The 12,587-nt window shown below is 47.2% G+C and overlaps 1 protein-coding gene and 1 non-coding gene across 7 annotated transcripts in view; one reads left to right on the top strand and one right to left on the bottom strand.

Moving 5' to 3' along the window:
- Window positions 1-12,587, bottom strand: part of JARID2 (jumonji and AT-rich interaction domain containing 2) — a 230,436-nt gene that overhangs the window by 76,852 nt on the left and 140,997 nt on the right. The window lies entirely within an intron of this gene.
- On the top strand, window positions 7,534-7,638 carry LOC120870645. Its single transcript, XR_005722845.1, has one exon. It is a non-coding gene; the product is annotated as a U6 spliceosomal RNA (small nuclear RNA).

Here is a 12,587-nt window from a genome sequence, read left to right as displayed (position 1 = left end):
CCCCAGTGGCTCAGCAGGGAAAAAATCCGCCTGCAATGAAGGTGGGCTCGATCCCTGGGTCAGGAAGACCCCCTGGAGAAGGAAATGGCAATCCACTCCAGTATTCTTGCCTGAAAAATCCCATGGACAGAGGAGCCTGGCAGGCTATAGTCCCTGGGGTTGCAAAGAGTGGGACATGACTGAGCAACTAAGCACGCATGCCCATCTGAGGCTTGAGCAAAGAAACCTGCACAACATGCGAAAGCACTTGTTTGCCCCACAGGTAGTAGGCGTAGAGGCGGCGGCAGGGATGGAAAGGGCCCCAGAGAAGGCAGGAATGAGCACGCCTTCGCCGTGCTCGCTGGCATCACTTGCCACGACCTTCAGAACACAGAGGCCTCCACCACCGAGAGAAAGCTGCACGGCCTCACCCTCTCGCTTCAGCAACAGCCCCAACTCAGGGCAGGAGGGCACCTTTCAGGAGACACACAGAATCCGGCTGTGCGGACAAGATCAATGGACATTTTGAGTCGCTTCTAAATAAATGCCAAAAAAAAAAAAAAAAAAAATCAATGCAAACATTACTAGACATTCTCACCGTGAGGATTCCCAGTGTCTAGTCCCTCCTAAGCCTTAGATTTTTCCTCTATGGCCCAGGATGATCTGACATCCAGATGATCCAGAAGGGCTCTATTTACCCCGGCCTTTTCCGTGAGACTGGAAGGCAGGAGGCCTGAGAAATGAAGAATCAGGCGAGACGTTACAGCCAAGGAGCTCCAGCCCCTCCAAAGGGGAATAACTACAAGCCCCAGAAAGGCCAAGTGCCAGTCCGCATTACACAACTGCATTTGCCGGAAGAGCAAGCCGACTCCAGTGCGAATGGTCCGCAGGCTGTCACAATGGATGCCAATGTGGTTCTTGGGGGCAGAGGAACAGGCTGAACAAATTTGCAATAACGTTCTAGAGAAAGAAGGACTGAAAACAGCATACATTTTTAAACTGCTAGATACCCATCGTGCACAGTTCCAAGATAATGGGGGAAAAGCAGCGTGTGAGTTAATGAATACAGTATAGGGTAATCATAAAGTTCTCCCCTCCCCACAAGACGGGCCTGAATTGTGCCCATGGCTACTTGAAGCACCCTCTACAGACCACTCCTTTCCCGAGAGGCTACAGCAGCCACAGTGGGCTCTGGCTTGGAAAGAAGGCCCAGGAATCCTGTCACTGCCAGATAAGCAGGCAATGACAAAAACAGACTTCCCACAAGATAACCACCTATAACCACTAAATGGATTTACATCAGAAAACACCAGAGCCAATGCCTGCTTCATGTTATTTTTTAGTTATATTATCAGAGAACAATTTATTTGACTCAGTAAAGCAGCTGCCTATTATATTGTTATATACTCCACAAAGAACATGCTATGAAAAAGTACTTCCTATGAAAGAAGCAACATCTCAAAAAGTTCTCCATTCGTCTCCAAATATGTCTGAAACCAAGTATGAACAATAGGACAAAGATTCATTTTTAAGACCTAGCTCTTGTTTTCCTTTTCTGTTTTCAGTTTCTCTACATTTATTATAAATGGTCAACACTAGGAATTAACATTAATGCCAATTCCATGTAATTGAAGCTTTCTATAAAGTGATTATATGCACTTTTCAACCTTTACAGAGTAAATTTTCTTCATAAACTACACTTCAAGAACACAAGTAGACAGAAAGTTAAGTCTTCAACCTCTAGGAAAGTGAAGACTGGAGAGGATAACAGAGTAAGGAAAAGCCAGGTATATTAATCACCATCATTGAGAGAATGTTTACTATCATGGAATTCGGTGATCCAGTGAAGTATCTTAAAATACTAAAGATCCTAGAAAATAGTTGTCAGCACTAAGCTAGAGCCACAGGGCCTTCAGACGAGACGGCATTTTTGCCCCTTCTCTTGGCATCACCAAGTAACAACTGCTGGCATAAATGCAGTCACCAAAATACTGCAGTAATCTGAGAACCTGCCACGAAACACAAGTTAAGGCACTTGCTTATATCCTCATCAGAGGTCACAAGAGAGGCCCCGAGGAGTCATTTTTACAAGTTATAGTTCAGTTTCTGTATAGACAGGTGTAGAATTTTGGACCCAAGAGATGTTATGGAACCAGAGGAGCAATAAGAAGGGATGAGAAACAAGTTGGGAGGGGACAAAAGAATAGTATACGACTACCACAAAGCAGGGTCGTTCGTGTGCTCTAGCCTTTCCTGACCCTTTAAACCAAATACATACGGGCAACACTTCAGACATACGCAACACAGGAACAGACACACAAGCACACACACCTACCTTCCAATATGGCGAGAGGACGTGAAAGATCTGGATAATCCAAATAGGAAAATCTGCTCCCCGAACAGAACGACTCCTTTAGGAAGATTCCCTTTCCATACATTCTATTTGGCTACTCTTAAGAATGTGTTTACCTTTGCAAAAACAGACAAACATACCAGACACTCCGCCAGCCATTGGGACACAAAGATAAACAAGGACGGGCCCATCCGTGAGGGAGCCGAGGGCCAAACCCTCTGAAAGTCACTTGAACATCAAGTGAGTGCAGGAAGCCATCAATGATCGCTCAGTGCCCACCCTGAGCCCCACCTAAACACCACCTCGGACAGATGCTGCTGGGCCCACACTCATCCTCCGGGATGGGCTCTGAGCTAGTGGGAGAAGCTCTCAAGTCACTTGAGGAGGCTTACACTCTGGAAAGATTCTGTTTCCAGATCAACACAACTGAGCCTAATTTCTTGCCCTATATTTACCTAATTCCAGGGACTAAAGCCCCATCTATTATTATGATCTCTTCTTTAAATTTCTGAATTTCTCATAGCAGAAACAAACCAAAAGCTTGCTGCTGACAAGTCACTGAAACTGCTGCCTTCCCTCCTTGGTCTGTATTTGAGAATCCCTCCAGCCAAGCGTCTCTCTACTCAGTCGATTTCACCCTCCAAATGAAGGAAAGGGAAGGAAGGAGGGGAAGCGAAGGGCGGGGGGGACAAGAGCACGCTATTCTCATCTCAGCCGCAACGATGTGCACTGTTTTTAATTGAGCTGCTAAGCAGCCAAGTAAGGTGCTGACATCAGGGAACGTTCTGCATAAAAAGCCGTGTCTGACAACCCCTGCACAAGCACTCACGTGTGAACCACAAGTGACACTAATGGCTGTCACCCTCTTTGCAAACAAGGTGGCTCCAAACCCAGCACCGAGTGCCTTTCACATGAGACGTCTGGAACCAGTGTCTCCGTGTTTGCTCTCAATTTCATCAAGGACAGACAACTTATGAACTGGTAAGACGTTTCTGGGAGGGTCAGATACCACTGAAAAGATCAGGGGGTGTTTATATTTGCCCTTTGGGGGTAATAAAAGGCAAGGAGGAGAAAAGCACGTGACAGAGATATTCCTATTGAAAATAGGTGGAAGAGTGTCCCTAGAAGAGGAAGGAAGGAAACTGGTACCCAGTTTCCGTGGCAACCACAAAGCATGCTAAACCATCATTTGCATGGGAGGTGGAAGTGATATCCGAGCAATCAGATCTCCGAGGTGACAGATAAAGGAAATGGCCACAGCCGAAATAAAACTGCCTCAAATGAAGTTCTACCATTTTTCTTAAAACAAATAAATGCAGCAGAAACCTGTGTGCTTACCAGGAACCTCAAGAAAATTCTGGGAGCAGCTGCTTCCTGCAGAGGACACACATGCTCTGGGGCAGCCTCCGTGTTCCCATTCCTTCCTTGACACTGAAGCCCACGTGAACTGACCTCTTAGGAGAGAGGAACGCGCTCATGCACAAGAACTAAGCATCTACAAAGACGCCTCTACACTGAACGCCTGTCTAGCAGGAAAAATAATGAATTAAGGAAAGAGGGGCCCAGTTCTACTAATGAAAAAGCTTAATACACAGTTCCAGGAAGGTAGTTAGCGTTTGCACGTGTGCTACGTCATGTCTGACTCTTTTTGTGACCCCATGGATGGCAGCCCACCAGCTTCCTCTGTTCATGGGATTTTCTACACAAGGATACTGGAGTGGGTTGCCACTCGCTTCTCCAAGGAAGGCAAGAATTAACAGTAAATTTGAAAATAAGCTGCACACTGCCGGAAAGATGTACCTCTCCCTGCTTTACATTTCCACACTCGATTACTCCAAATGCAAAATGCTACCCCCCACCCCAAATTACCCAGGCCAGATATATGGTGCTTTAATGTCCGCTTCAAAGTGGAAATTCCATCATCACTTTAAAAGTTAAGAAAGGATGGAGCCAACATGAATTGATTCTAATAGTCTCCTAACCAAACCAGAAGAAACAGCAGTACCTTTCAAATACCTCCAACTCCCGTTCCGATCAGCCAAGACCCTCTCAGGTTTGAGTCAGTTCTTCCTTTGGTTCAAAACAAGAAAGCGACTGCCACTGGGATTTGTTTTGCAGTTACTAGGGCTCCCTTGAAGGCTCAGTGGTAAAGAACCCGCCTGCAACACAGGAGACCTGGGTTCCACCCGAGGGTCGGCAAGATGCCCTGGAGGTGGCCACGGGCTCCCTCTTCTCATCGAGAGAAGCCAACGCTGTCATTCAACCTGCACCCAGCTGACACGCGTTCCCCATCTCTCAGCACATCCTGGCTTAGAGGGATGAGGAGACCAGAGCTAAAGCTCAGCAGGCGCCCACCTACATTACCGTGATACATCACCGTGTTTAATTCAAAGAACCACCTGAGTTGTTGCAAGGGCAAGGCTGCCTCCCTAGGCTGTTCCAAGGTGAAGCCCACCCACCCTCAGCCCACTGCATCCTCTCTGTGGGCCCAGGAAAGGTGGGGTGGGGTGTGGGGTGCACCCCACTCTCAGTACAGATGACTGCTTAGATCTACTACGATGGTGGCAATCCTGAGGCATCTGTAAGACAGAAAAGCTGGACTGGTGCCTGATATTTTACCCCCACAACCACAGGGGCCCCTTCAAAATAACAACTAACCTCTTCTCTCAAATGTGTTGGTATAGAAACATTAGGAAGTGTTAGCACAGAAGAGTTAGTAAATACATCCTGCCCTCTCCAGCCCTGTGGTCATGTCAGGCCTTCCAGAAGCAGCCTGCTATAGAGCACAGAGACCCCAGGAGGCCTCAAGGCTCAGCCTCGCCCTGCTCCGCAGGTCTGCTCCGCCAGCACGCAGCCCTCCACCCAGTGTGCTTGTCGCAGGATGGACGCCCCGCCACCACATCAGCTGGGGGGTTGACTGCCCTCGGGGCACTGGGACTGTCTCTCCTTGTGATCTTGGCCAAGAAGCTGGCTCCCGACACCCTCTGTCTGGAAGCTACAGGGGTGCCCCACAAGGTCTATCTACAGCCTAAAAGAGTGACGAGTCTACAGAAAGGAAAACTAAGTGTTCGTGTCACTTGCTGTAGGTTGGCCCAACTCCCACAGACGCCCCGTGGTGTCCCAAAGACGCCGTGTCTTCCACAGCGCCCCACATGCTGCATTTGAAATGATCTGCTGCCTCTCTCTGGAGCAGAGATTTCCTGCAGCAGAAAACAAGGCTGACTCTGCCATCTCTGAGATTCACCTGGGATCTGGCAACAACTGGAACCTTGAAGAAATGCGTGCTTCTGGCCCCTGCTTCCCTGAGATTCCTACTCCTCTGAGGGTTAAAAAGGCATCACTTTGCCCAGCCCTCAGAATCCTTCCCTGGTGGCTCAGACGAAGGATCTGCCTGCAATGCAGGAGACCTGGGTTCAGTCCCTGAGTCGGGAACGTCCCTGCAGAAGGAAACGGCAACCCACTCCAGCATTCTTGCTTGGAGAATCCCATGCACAGAGGCGCCTGGCAGGCTACAGCCTACAGAGTCTCGAAGAGTCAGACACGACTGAGTGACTAACACACACAGCATCCTCGGGCCTCTCCAAGTGTTTTGAAAGCAGAGCTCGTCTACCTCTCTTCATCACCAGCAGTCCAAGTGGGCTCTTTACTACTCCCCTCAAGGTATGGAAACCATCAACTGGATCCTGAAATCACCTGGGAGCTTCGTCTCTTAGCAGAGCACACCCAAGCCCTTCTCTGTGCCCCAGTTTTCTCATTCATAATATGGGAATGAGGTTCAAAGACTCATCAAAAGAACTGCTGTGAGGATCAAACAGACTAATACAAGGAAACAATTTAGAATATTTAGAATAGTGGCCAGCACACCCTAAGTGCCACATAAATACCTGTCACTGCTGCCCTGCTAAGGGCCAATTCTTTTGGAAGACCGTCTCTCCCATGGAGAGTTAAGAAAAATTGGGGGTGGCTCAGACAGTAAAGTGTCTCCCTGCAATGCGGGAGACCCAGGTTCGATTCCTGGGTTGGCAAGATCCCCTGGAGAAGGAAATGGCATCCCACTCCAGTACTCTTGCCTGGAAAATCCCATGGACGGAGGAGCCTGATAGGCTACAGTCCATGGGGTCACGGAGAGTGGGACACGACTGAGCGACTTCACGTTCACTTTCACTTTCAAGCAACAGAAAGGCTCTCCAAGGGGCCTGAGCTGCCAGTCTATTCATTTGGTCTAGTTAAAAGACCACGCACACCAGAAAAAAAAACATGTCTCACCTTAAACCATCTAAACTGGGAGGATCAATTAGTGATGTCTCCCGCCCAGCTGTCACTTGATAAGATCTAGAGGTGTCACTTGCCATCAGGATGCATACACAACAGTTCCACATATTTACGTGCTACCCAGGGACTCTGCATCACTCCAAGAGTTTAGAAAATCTCACAGACACCAAGGCCTTGGGAGGCTGCCTTCTGGTCCTGGGGATGGTGGCCTCATGGAATGTGAGAGCCCTGGTGCTGGAATACACCTAGGAACAGTGCTCGGCCAGAGATGAAGTCCGGAGTCGGGGTCAGGAGGCTAAAGCCACGTGTCCACAGGGCCAGAAAGGGGAAAGCAGAGAGAAGCAGCAGGAAGGTTCTCCCAGGAGAGGATGGACTGGAGAAAGCAGGTAAGGAGGCTGGAGCCCTGGGACACTCTCCTCCACTCCTGACTTCCCAGGCCTCCCGACCCCGGCCCTAAGAAGGCCAGGCCAGTGAGAGTCAGCTGGGGATCAGAAATGACACCCTTCCTCCAGCTCCTGCCTCCCTCCTCTCCGAACCAGGATAACACACAGGGGCTCAGGCCAGGGGGCAGTAAAGCACACAGGCACCCTCTGCCCTGCTTATCCTGGTCTGGGTGCTGAGAGTGTGCCTCTGCTAGAAGCACAGGGTAGAGGGTGCAAAGAAAACATTCCAAAGGGAATCTGCAACCCACCCTGCCATTTAGGCCAAACAAATCCATGTATGTTCCACAGAAGGGTCCTGGAAAACATGAGCCCAAGGTTGCTCAGTCACCAAGGAACCTCAATCCCCACCCAGTTCCAGATTCCTCCAAACTCCACCTGCTGCCTCCTCCAACAACTGTGCTCCACCCCACCTCCCCAGCCACCCAGATCCTCCTGCAGGTCTGGGCTGCACCTCCATAAAGTATGTGGCGAGGGACTTCCCTGATAGCTCTCTTTGGCAGCACATATACTAAAATTGGAACGATACAGAGAAGATTAGCATGGCCCCTGCGCAAGGATAACATGCAAATTTGTGAAGCGTTTCATGTTTTTTGGCCTTCCCTTGTGGCTCTGCTGATAAAGAACCCACATGCAGTGTGGGAGACCTGGGTTCCATCCCTGAGTTGGGAAGATCCGCTGAAGAAGGGAACAGCTGCCCGCTCCAGTGTTCTGGCCTGGAGGATTTCACAGACTGTACACACTTTTTTTGGACACCAGTCATGTGTATAGTCAAGAGAGCCTAACATGGACAAGCAACACACGGGCGGGCTCCACAAGATGCTGCGTTAAATCAGAAAAGGTTCTGCTTCTTGTAAAACAAAGCAATGCAGAAGATGGTTCTGGAACCCCCAAATCACACCACACAGGTAACAATCTGCCAGTTAAAATTCCAAGAGAGAAAGAGGCAACAGGGAATCCCATAAACCTCCATAAATGATGTCATGTGCAAAACCAGTCAGATGTTATCCTGATTATTAAAATAGTTTCCACAGTTCCTCAGACACCAGGGCCAGGCCCCATGTCACCAAGGAGGATGCAGGAGAGTACGCCTGCCAGTATCCTGAGTGGGATTGGAAAGGTCTGAACAAAGCCTGGGGGTGCTGCTAGAGGGAAGAATGAACCTAATCATGACCAAGGCGGGGCCAAGCACATGCCACCCTGCAGTGGACAGTGAGGACTCTGGTTCCCGCAACTCGCCACCATTCAATTGGAGTCACTGACCTTCGGGTTCACCTTGGTGGCCACTTTGTCAGGGTATGCAGAGCTGAGAAATGCAATCTCCCCTCCAAGCTTGAACAGCAGGAAAGGAGAAGGAATGCCCTGAGCAGGCACCACCTCCTTTGCCTCTGAAACCCAACAACCAGGTGAAAAAGCATAACCTTCAGAGGGATGGAGGAAGGGCCCACTACCATCACCAAGTCATCATGGCTTTATCCGGAACAGTCACTTGAAGCAGAAGCCAGTTAGGGCCTCAGATGAACTTCTACTACCAACATGCTCTGGATGGAGTGAGATTTTCTATTTATAAGTCAGCTGCTTCTTTATTTTGAAATCTTCCCTTTGATTGCATCAGGGCCTACTTATGCAATTCACTTTTTTTCTTTTTTGATGACTAATTAAACATAAGGTTGTGACTGTGACTAAGACAAAGTGCAAACATGGTAGTTACATTTCCTGTGCTGTTTCTCTCAGTCAACATTCAAAGAACTGATAGGAACTTCTGCTTCTGGCTAAGACAGAGCAATAGGGACAGGAATCCCCCTCCAGCCTGAAGAAGTGAAAATCCACACGAGACAATGGGCATCACACAACAAAACCCTGTGGTTCCTGAGACATAAATGACTGCCCAGAGACAATTTTCAGGCCAGAGCACATGAGGGGAACGCAAGAAGAATCCAGAGGAATCCCCGAGTTGGGGAGAAGGAATTGAGATTTCGGGGAGGAACAAAGTGTACAGGATGGAGGACTGAAGAGGCCAAAGCCAGACAGAAAACTCTGCAATCTGCTGAGGACCCTCCTCAAGTACTTGCTGAAGACTAGTGAAAACACATGTGCAGGAAGTACCCAAGGAAAAGTACCACGAGAAACGACCACGGGGAACACTATCCAAACCCCACACAGGGCTGAAAACCATGCTTTGCCAAAATTGCTCGCATAACTCACGGGGTTCTCCCTGAGCAGTTGGGAAAACTTATCCTGCTATACCAAATACTGCTCTCTGACCCTACCTAACAAAGCATAAAGGCTCAAAGTTTCCTGGTAACCTAATCATACCCTAGAGCAAGGCTTGAGAAGAGTCAAAAGAAGAAAACTCATGATGCCTGGCATCCAACAAGGAGCCACGGGGCAAGCAAAACAGCAGGAGGACATGACCTGCGTTGAGTGGACAGACACCAATTAAGGCAAACTGACCCCTAAGTGACACAGATGATAGATTAGCAGACAAAGACACTAATAACATGTATTATAACTCCATTCCCTATGTTTAAGAAGGTAGAGAAAAGATTAAGCTGTATCATGAGAGGCAATAAAGACAAAAAGACAACAATGTCTGTGGTGAAAAATACACGTCTGCAGATTTTAGACCGAAATTATCTAAAATGAAATACACAGAAGAAAAAAAAGACTGGAATAAAATGAACAGAGCATCCATGAGCTGTGGTAACAACCTGGAGCGCCTGGATGCACATGCACCTGAGATCCTAGCAGGTGAACACACGTGCAAACTGAAATCTTTTCCAAAACTGATAACGTCTACAGAACTGAGAAGCTCCATGAACCTCAAACACAAGAATCAAAGAAAACTATATGAAAGTATATTGCATGATGGTGTGCGTGTTCAGTCATGTCTGACTCTTTGTAACCCACCAGGCTCCTCTGTCCATGGGATTTTCCAGGCAAAATACTGGAGTGGGTTGCCATTTCCTTCTCCAATTACATGATAGATTAAAACAAAAACAAACAACCTTTAGAAGTAGGCTTCTTGCCAGACACTGACTACAAGCCAGGAGATGGTGGAGCTGTACCTTCAACAAATTCCACGGGGAGGGGAGGAGGAGGAACTCTTGACCTACAATTTTATACCCAGCAAAAATACCTTCCAAAAATGAATGAGAATTTCTTACAATTGCATGTGATTCTACAACCCCAGTAAAAAGATTTTTTTTTTAAGTGAAGGTGAAAGAAAGACCATATCAGACATAAAAAACCTGAAAGATTCATCCAACACCAGCAGAAATTAGAAATGTTAAAGCCCTACAACCAGAACCCAATGGAAAATAACAGGTATTGTCAGTCAGGTGTGGACTGACTGGCATCCACACTGATCCATTTAGATCAAAAGGAAGGGAAGAGGAGCACCAGAAATGAGAACTGTGTGGGTAAACTGTGCAAGCAAGCAAGCTAGACCTGGCTCTATTTACATTGTTTACATTTATTTAAATCCACAGATTATTTTCTGTGGTTATTAAAGGTGCCATGTAATATTCAGTTCCTCAATTTTGCCCCTTTTCAACTTTCTGTAAATAGAAAATATGTTTCAGTCAAGATAGGTCTGAATTCAATAGTGCATCTGACATTAAACTATACTACTAGTGCATTCTGTTCAACCAATATGTAGAAACTATCAAGGCTTTGAAAATTCTAATTCTTACAGAGGGTCACATTGAGTAACTCCTACTTCTAACACTGAGTGCTGCCAAGCAAGTATTCTATGCATTTGGGTCTATCTTCCTTCTAAACTTGGAGGTAGCAAAGTATTTTATGTGAACACAGTAACTCAGAACAGAAATAAGAAAACTTAAATTTGACAATTCGGCTATAAAAGGAATACCCATTAAAAGCCTAGGGGAATTCTCATCATCCTGAACATATATTCATCTCCAAAACTTAAACATCACCACGTCTTAAACCTTAAAATCATGCTCCACATTCAAAATCCAATCTCCTAGAGCAGGGCTGTCTTTGAACTCCGTAACTCTTACACTACCAAAGGCCTAAGTAACTAAAATACAGCAGCTCTTTGTTTAACAAAAAGAAAACATTTCTGTCCCTGCAGAGGCATGGTCCGTACTTTCTTCAAAAAAAAACACTACTCTTTATGTAGTTTGCTTTTTTAAGTGTGTCAGGGCATCTTAGTATTAGGTACTATTGAAAATAGGGACCACCCCAAAGGGCTTGTGTGTGACTGGCATGTGAATAGCCTAGACAGCACCTTCACAAACTATAGCCTGGCCCCCTCATGCCTGCTCTGTGTAGGCAAATACCTGGTCACACCAAGCTTTATGGAAGAAATTCACACTCTACCATTACAGTCCTTCCTGTGACTCAGTAACTTTAAAAAAAAAAAAAAAAAACAGGGACACACGCCTACACTTTTCCATCAACCCACAGACCATGGTGATGGTGGCACCACGGAGAAAAGACATGAATCACAATTTGCATAAATCAAACTCTCTCTCTAAAACACATCTGAGAAGTCTTCAATGAGTCTGCATGTTCCCATACCGCAATTCATGTGTCATAGGGGCTGATGACAGCTAGCACTGTCTCTCATACACTGTCCTCATTATATACCTGGGAGTTTTTGTTCAGGACACAAAACCCCTCATGGAGTGGTTACCATCATCACAGATATCTCACAAATGAGGAAACCGAGGCCCAGTGACATTGCAGAGCCTGCCCAAGAGCATGTAACAAAGAGATGACAGCACCAGAAGGCGCGTGGTACGGCTCCTGCGCACACTCTTAGTGAGCCACATACAAGGTTCCCACGACACATCCCTGAGAACCATCATTTAGAGGCACACCTTGACCAACTTCCCTGGTGGCTCAGAGGTTAAAGTGTCTGCCTGCAATGTGGGAGACCTGGGTTTGATCCCTGGGTCGGGAAGATTCCCTGGAGAAGGAAATGGCCACCCATTCCAGTATTCTTGCCTGGAGAATCCCCTGGATTGAGCAGCCTGGTGGGCTACAGTCCACAGGGTCGCAAAGAGTCTCACACAACTGAGCGGCTTCACTTTCACTTGACCCACTTCTTTGTACACCTTTCCACCACACAGACACCCCCATCCTGATCATAAGCACCATTCCAACTTTCTCACAGTCCATCCACATCTGACTGACAAAAGCTGTCCATTCTGGTTTCTAAAAGATATTCAGGTACTTCTTGCAGGAAACCCAAATGTGATGATAATCAAGTGTAATGGGAGAAGCCATTTAAGGTGGCGGGTATGGCCACCAACAAATTCAAAGGGGTTGATTAAATGCTGAAAGTCTCTCTAATGTTTCCATTCTAAACAGTAAGAACTAGTTACACTGTACCTTTTTTAAACATAACTTATCAAATTCACCTCCCACAATGATCCAAAGAAACAGAAGACCAACACCCAGGAGCCCCCCAGTGCCAAGTCCTCCAGACCCTCAATGGCTGGGCTGCTCTGCCCGTCCGACAGACAAAGACCTTCTAGACAGGCTGGCTTTTCCTTTCATAAAGAGGAATT

The sequence above is a fragment of the Oryx dammah genome, unplaced genomic scaffold, assembly GCF_014754425.2.
Source record: "Oryx dammah isolate SB20612 unplaced genomic scaffold, SCBI_Odam_1.1 HiC_scaffold_11, whole genome shotgun sequence".
In the NCBI taxonomy this organism is placed as follows: Eukaryota; Metazoa; Chordata; class Mammalia; order Artiodactyla; family Bovidae; genus Oryx; species Oryx dammah.
The sequence above is the reverse complement of the archived record's forward strand: the minus strand, read 5'-3'. Positions and strand labels throughout refer to the sequence as shown.